The sequence below is a fragment of the Coptis chinensis genome, chromosome 4, assembly GCF_015680905.1.
Source record: "Coptis chinensis isolate HL-2020 chromosome 4, ASM1568090v1, whole genome shotgun sequence".
NCBI lineage: Eukaryota > Viridiplantae > Streptophyta > Magnoliopsida > Ranunculales > Ranunculaceae > Coptis > Coptis chinensis.
Genome location: NC_141459.1, coordinates 89374917 through 89382474, shown reverse-complemented (window position 1 = coordinate 89382474; position 7558 = coordinate 89374917). Strand labels below are relative to the sequence as shown.

Below are 7558 nucleotides of genomic sequence, written 5' to 3'. Positions count from 1 at the left end.
CCCCACGTTGACATCCTTGGTACTTGTATTTATGAAATATTGAGAGATAATATCGCGGTATGATATTTTGGGATCACTCGATCTATTGTAGTAGTTCGCGGCATACATCAACTTCCAAAAGTTTCTAATGCCTTGGCAATGAGGGATGTTGAAATGATTGCATACCTTAATGTTTAATAATGTGAGGAGAAGTCGCAACCCGGTAACAATCTGACCTATGGAGACTACAAGAGACCTCGGCCGCTGGGGAACCAAATGAGGGTAATGGGTGATAGATGGCACATGTTCTAGAATGATGTCAGCAGGGATTCCATAGGCAGCCCTAATCGCATCCAGATTAGGTCTACGACATCGGGAAGGGGGGCGGCAATGGAGGGATGAGTCACCCAGATGTGGATGGGACCGCAGCAACGACCATTGGAGGTGGGGAGGCCACCTCTGTAGATCGGGAAGAGAAGGAGTTACCGAGTTCGATGTTGACATCGAGAAGGGAAGATGAACATACTCGAAGAAAGGGGAAGACTCAAACAATTGCTATGTAAAGGGACGGAAGGAATAAAAGAAAAACACTAAGACAAAAGGGAGAGGAAAATGACAAACCTGAATCAGAATCCCAATAAAGAAGAGTTGTACCGGAGCAATCACCAAGTGTATAAGTGGATTGGAGTGTGGTAGAAGAGGAGGAGCTATTGGAGAGGGAGAGGAGAATAATGAGAGAAGAACAAAATGAAGAGAGTAAGGAAGAAGAAATGAGCGGGACTTTAAATAGAGGAAGGGCAAAAGAGTAAAATCCCTAGGGCGAAGAAACCTGAAGAGTCATTAGGTGGTCCAATAGAAGGGTGACATGTGGAGGCTCATAATACGAAGGGGTACTGAAAAGACACGCGTGATGAGTACTTTATGCAGCACACACATACCAATGAAGAGCCAGAATAAGAAGGCTAGGTGCTGAAGCAAAGAGGTGAGGGGAATTCTCGACCCCGCCAATATATGGCCACAAAATCGGGAAGGGGCATCTGTGGTGGTAGGGTCTGTGATATAAAGGATCAGGGGTAAGATTGGCCCGATGCAAACTGTGGTAGTGGAAGCCGGGGTGTAGAGGATCAACAGTATGATGGGCCCGATGCAAGATATGCGGGGAACTCGCGAGTATAAGCTAGATTGGTCAGCGAACCCGTAGGTACGCAGTAGAAACCCTATACGTGGAAGAAGAGAGAGCGAGGGATGGAGGGATGGGTGGACGACTAAAATGGAAGGCAAGGGTGTATAAAGAGAACAATGAGAAAGAGAAGAAGAGACTTTTGGTCAGACTAGAGAGAAGCTAGACCTAGGAAAGAAAAGAGGGAAGAGTGTTTAAACATTAGAGCTACAACAGTAAGTATTCATTGCTTTCTCGATATGGACTAATAAGCAGAAGCATATATGAGTTGCGTTAAACAACCATGAATGGATAGACTCAGGGTGAGTTGCCAAGTGAACCCAAAGTTTTCAAACTTGCCGCACAATATTACTATGATCAATGGGTAAGTTGCATAATACTTAGAGATGACAGATGAGGACATAGAAAAAGGCAAAACTTTATTGTTAAAACAGAAGTTGTTCTTAGATATGTGTGTTATGTTTCATGCAAGACTCTATCCTCGTATTGGAAAGATGTGAAAAGATCTCTCCATAGCATATAACTCAAATTGCCTGAAGGTTTAGCAATTCCATTGCTTGGTGTCCGGATCCTCAAGCAACTACTAATACCTAAGACCTGATTAAAACTACAACTTTTACAAGTATGAACCTTGAATATTCAAATAAAGAGGAAAAGTAAATTCTTGTGATCTGTTCTAAAAGGAAACTGGGAAACACGAGTACTCCTTGCAAAATAAAAACGATTCAAATTTTCTTCATTCCCTCACTGCTTTATATGTAAGGACATATAAGTATGCACATAAAAAAATCAAAATAATTTCAACCAAAACTGTGAAGAGCACATTATAAGACTGATGTTCGCAAAACCAATAAATAAATAAAAGCAAGCCTCTTAAGTTATCTCCAAATGTTTGGTTCCTTACTGAGCTTAAATATAAAAGCTAGACCATGATTCCTATTTATTTTAAAGATAAAAAGGAAACCTGAACATATTAGTAGCAACAACCCATCCTCAATATTTGTCATACCAATATGACTTAATCAATTATATAAAAAAAAGGAATTTAGAAAATTGAAGAACAGAAAAGTAACAAAATAACTTTTAAAAAACTAATTGAAACTCACTCATAGAGGTTAAGGCATCTAAAATCAGCATATATATGCCGCATTATGAGTAACAACCAAGACATGCATACCTTTCCGAGCATAAAAACTTTACATAGATCGAGTCTTGAGATCAAGTACCTTCCCTCCTAATGCATTCCTTAGACAACAAATAATTCTAAAGTTGTTTAATGTGTTCCTTACAACCTGGCTTTGAAGTTGTCACTTTAGAATGTGTAAAATCAACAACTTGTCAATCGATTCCTTGATCAAACTGTTTCTCTAAAGCAATCATTGTTAAACGATTCTAGGATGGAACAACACTTGAGATGCAACCTGATACCTATAATTTGAAAATAACTACATCCCTATAAATGAAGAAACACTCTTAGTTGTATGATGTGGATAGATGGGTCATTAGTTAGTAAAACCGGTTGATACATAACCGGAGTACCATGTAGCAATATAATGATACCAGATCTATATAACAAATTAGGGAAGGGTGGCCCCCAAAAAACAATCCCTAACCTTTGGATCTATATAACAAATTAGAGAAGGGTGGCCCCAAAAAACAATTCCTAACCTTTGGATCATAAATTAGATCTATTTATGATGTGGCGGATCTAAAGATTTATGGGGTGTGGACAGGATAATAAGAGGCAATAAGAGTAGTGGATCATGATTTTTGGTGTGCAGTTGGGCTTTTTTAGTCAGGTTTCTGCTGAACTAGCTTTCGTTGGACTTAGGGGAGTGTCGTACGGCATGGACAAAATCTAGTATAAAATGAAAAACAAGAGTAGACCTTCAGACCAACAATTTGTATTGCATATGAGATATCGTGTGTTGGTTCAAAAAAGAACGCATGTAACGAATAACATAAAGAAAGTGCTAAAGGTTAAGGTGCCTTGATTCGTTTCTTGTATCATATATGTCGTCCATTGGCATTGGGTACTACATACAAATCCTTTCTTAAAATATGGTCACAAAAGAGGTCCATGATCACAGTTATGATGAAAAAAATAGGATCAGGTTTAAAAGCAATATAGTTGAGCTACTGTGGAGTGATATTGCAAAGGACATTTGTATAAAGTACAAACAAAGAATTGTGAAACTACTAACTCAGTGGGAGCAAAGACCTAGAGAAGTACCAACTTAGTGAGCATGCTATGTATTAGCAATAGTTGAATTGATATTTTACAGTTGTACTCTACAAAATATACTACAGTAAGTAATTTTATATAATTTTTTTTTAAACGTTGATGAGATTAGGCTGACCTCTACCTGTATCAGAATCTAGAATAGGTTACATATAAGTCTTCCTCAACAATAGTAGCAAGGTCACTACTAAGAGGAGGTATAAAGCATGAGCATACATTTTCATTACAGAAAATAGATAACTTCGCTAAGTGGTCTGCTGCTATGTTAACCTCTCTAAACACATGGATGAACTTTACCTCCACCAGCCTTAAAGCATGCATACGAATAGCAGCTATTATATCCCAACAACAGCAATTTTATATAATTATTGAGCACTTAATTACTCTACATTATTGAAATATTTATTAAATAAGGGAGAAATGTGTTCTGACCTCAATGGTTGAAATGGCGGTCAACTTCGGAAACCAAATTAACAGGTTTGATCTTTTTTACAATTAAACTGGATGCACCACATAGTCTACACGTGTTTATGAAGAGTTTATACTTCTTTATAAAGAGCAATCTGCAAATTGAATTCCTTGAATAACAATGACTTATAGTTGCAATAACATTGACTTAGAATGATTGATATGCCTGCAAATGACGTTTAGAAGATTGCTTTAATCGTGCAGGGAATGAGTTATAACATTTTGAACTGATAAATTAGTATTAGAGAACTCATCATTAGATATAGTAATTTTAATTAAGGCAGTAACATAAGACAGTTTCGATCCAAGTAACATGGAGGCTAAATGAATCTGACCATGGAGATGAGCTAATTCAAGTGTGCAAAGTTGATGGTAGCAGGATATTCTCTTCAAACAATCTTCTGCATCAATCTAGGCTTTTGGGCACACTAAAATAATATGGTTCTATGATTTCTATCTACATAACAAAAAAACTGTTCATTAAAGGAAAATTGAAAAAGGTACAAAAGTTCTAGTAGTTGGTGAAGCCGAGGGCGAGTTAGTTGTTCCAAACATTGACTGAAAAAGTAAATTGTTTGACCCTGCATAAGGCATTAACCATTTTGGAAGAATTTGATCGAACCCAACACAAAAGCCAAATAACACCTAGAAATAATACAATGACTTGGCTCGCTGCTTCCAACTCATTTCAAATTACTTTCCCTCGTTAATTAACTCAAATTCATCCTTAATCATTCCTTTTACATCTCGAATTATATGAGATAATATAACCATTCTGAGTTTTAAGACGCACTTAATAAGTAGAACAACCAATTAAGGGTTATTGAGGCTTGGGTCTTATTTATTATGGGGTATTTAGGTTTTAGTCTTAAAATTACCGATTATTAAGTTTTAATTTTATTTTTATTTATGGACTTTGAGTTGCAGTTGACCATAGTCAAACTATTTTCTAATAATATATTTTTTGATTTTTTTTTGCAAATGGCCAAACTAATCTTGAAGCGTGTTTTTGGCATGTGATCTTATATTGAATTATTGGAACACCACGTGTCTGGGTCCCAAAGGAACCGACAAAATGATCTCCACCCCGCATCAGGTGAAGTAATAATAACCAACGAGGTGCGACAATATTAAATAAAATGGAAGTCCTCCAACCCGCAGCGAAAATACTTGTAGAATTATCGAAATCTCAAGATGTAGAAGTCCTCTACTACAATTGTTGTTAGACCGTATGAAGCTTTAAAGCTTTTTAATCAAATGAGGGTAGATGGAATATATCCAAATCAATATACATTTTCTGCTATATTACCTTGTTGTGCAGACACTGGGGTTATAGCTCATGGTGAGCAGATTCATTCTTTGGTATATAAGGATGGGTTTGAATCAGATTTGTTTGTACGTAGTGCATTGGTTAATATGTATGCAAAGTGTTGTGATATGGAGTTGGGAATGAGAGTGTTCGATGAAGTGCCTGAGAGGAATCTTGTTTCTTGGAATTCAATGATTGTGGGGTTCTCTCAAAATAAGTTGTATGATCTGGCAGTTGAGTTTTTCAGGGATGTTATTAAAGAAAGTTTGATTTCTCCTGACCAAGTTAGTTTTTCTAGTGCATTAAGTGCTTGTGGGAATACAGGTAGGTTGGTTTTTGGAAAGCAGGTTCATGGGGTTGCGGTTAAGTATGGATTGGTGGGATTAGCTTATGTGCAGAATTCGATTTTGGACATGTATAGTAAATGTGGTTCTTTTGACGATGCCGTGAACTTGTTTAGTACCATGGAAGATAGAGATGTAAATATGTAATAGCGTGGAATTTTATATCTATGGGGTGTGTTCATAACGATTGTTTTGAAGAAGCTTGTAACTATCTCTGGTTTATGATTCGTGAAGGAATATCACCTGATGAAGCTTCGTTCTCGACAATATCACCTGAGTTGGGAATATCACCCGAGGAATATCGAGTTTTTGAAGAGATTGAGAATAGACACGTGGTGTTCCAACAATCTAATATAAAATCACATGCCAAGCACGCTCAAAGATAGTTTGGCTATTTGCAAAAAAATCAAAAAATATATTATTAGAAAATAGTTTGACCACGGTCAACTGTGACGACTCAAGATCAATAATAAAAATAAGACTAAAACCTAATAATCGATAATTTTAAGACTAAAACCTAAATACCCCATAATAAATAGGATCAAAATCTAAATAACCCACTAATTAACCATTGTTCGTTTAATTTTCTAGGTGCATCAAGTACAAATCCATGGGAACAAAATTTAAAGCGCCAATGCATCCTGATTCAAAATAGTTGGATATTAGTAGTGTCATTTATACGGCTATACACAAGTATAAAAGGTAGTTTAATTTGGTATTCATCAAATTGGATTGGGCAACCCCCAAAAAAAAATATATATTACAAGTTTGCCATATTACAAATTTGCCATCAAAGCTCAGGCCCACCAACCAATTTAACCGGTCTTGCCATAACGAAATCAGAATGCCTATTTAATTAATTATTTATTTATTTATTTTCAAAATTCGGATTGGATCGATCGGTCGTACGCACCCGGATTTTGGACCCGAAGTTAGTGGCTGAGGGTTTCGTTTTGGACAAAGATATAAACACATTGTTTGGAAAATAGGGTTGAGAGAATAATAAAATATTAAAAATGGAAGCAGAGATGAAAAGCCGATTTCGGAGGGTGGAACGACGGCTTCGGACTCGGAGAAATTGAATATATTTTGCTATTTCACCGAATACAAAACCGGTTTATGTTTTCACTAAATTTACCGTTCATTTATTCGGTTATTGTTAATCGTCCCAGTAGTTCTCAGAAGTTGTTAAAATGTGTTTAGACTGCCTTTAGAAAACACCGTTGAATCGGTACCTTTAAACCGCCGAAGCTTCGACAGAGCATCAATAAATGCGTCGACCACATAAATCGTTTGGTATTTGAACTCTCCCCGATTTTGGTTTTGAAACCATACCGTGTGGTGGTGTAGATATTTATGTTTGAATGGTGGGACGGTTCAAAAACCGCTGGAGCTTCGTCAATTCGGTAATGGCGCGAAGCTCAAACCGCTTTTTACTTTTGTTGATTGGTTTGGATGTTGGTTGTTGAGGTTTTGGGCGGTGTTGTTGGTTGTGTAGTCGTGATGTCGGGCCGCCAAAGCTTGGTTGGAGCGGGTAATGGCGGTGGGTCATCGGTGGTGGGTAAAAAGTTTGAACTGTGTGGGTTGTATTTTTGAATGTTGTGTTGGTTGTTGTTTGATTGAGTTTGTAATTTGTTTGCTTGAAAGCAAGCTTTTAATGGTGGCGAAATTGTAGATCTAGTTTGGATGGAAAATCGGGATTGAATGATTAGGGGATTTTGTGTTTGACAAAGTTATAGGGTTTTGTTTGTGATTAAAACCGATATGATGGAGTGGAAGATGGAGAAGAGTTTGTGGTGGCGGATTTTTGGGTGGTTGGTGGTTCCACCCAAACTCTTGGGCGAAAACTTTGGGCCAAAAGCTAATTAGTTCATTTGGGCGAATCCACTTGGGCCCTAAACTGTTTTGTTTGGGCCCGGATTCTATTTTAAGTTGTTGGGCTCGGTTTATATTAAGTTTTGGACCAATTTGGCTTAGCCTATGGACCGTTTTCATTTTAATTTTTGGGTTGAACCCTTTTGTATTTTTTGGACCCG

At 37.3% G+C, this 7558-nt stretch overlaps 1 pseudogene; it reads left to right on the top strand.

Annotated features, from left to right (window-relative positions):
- Window positions 1–5126: 5126 nt before the first annotated feature.
- On the top strand, window positions 5127–5669 carry LOC147505509 (putative pentatricopeptide repeat-containing protein At1g68930 pseudogene; annotated as a pseudogene).
- The last annotated feature ends 1889 nt before the right edge of the window (window positions 5670–7558 follow it).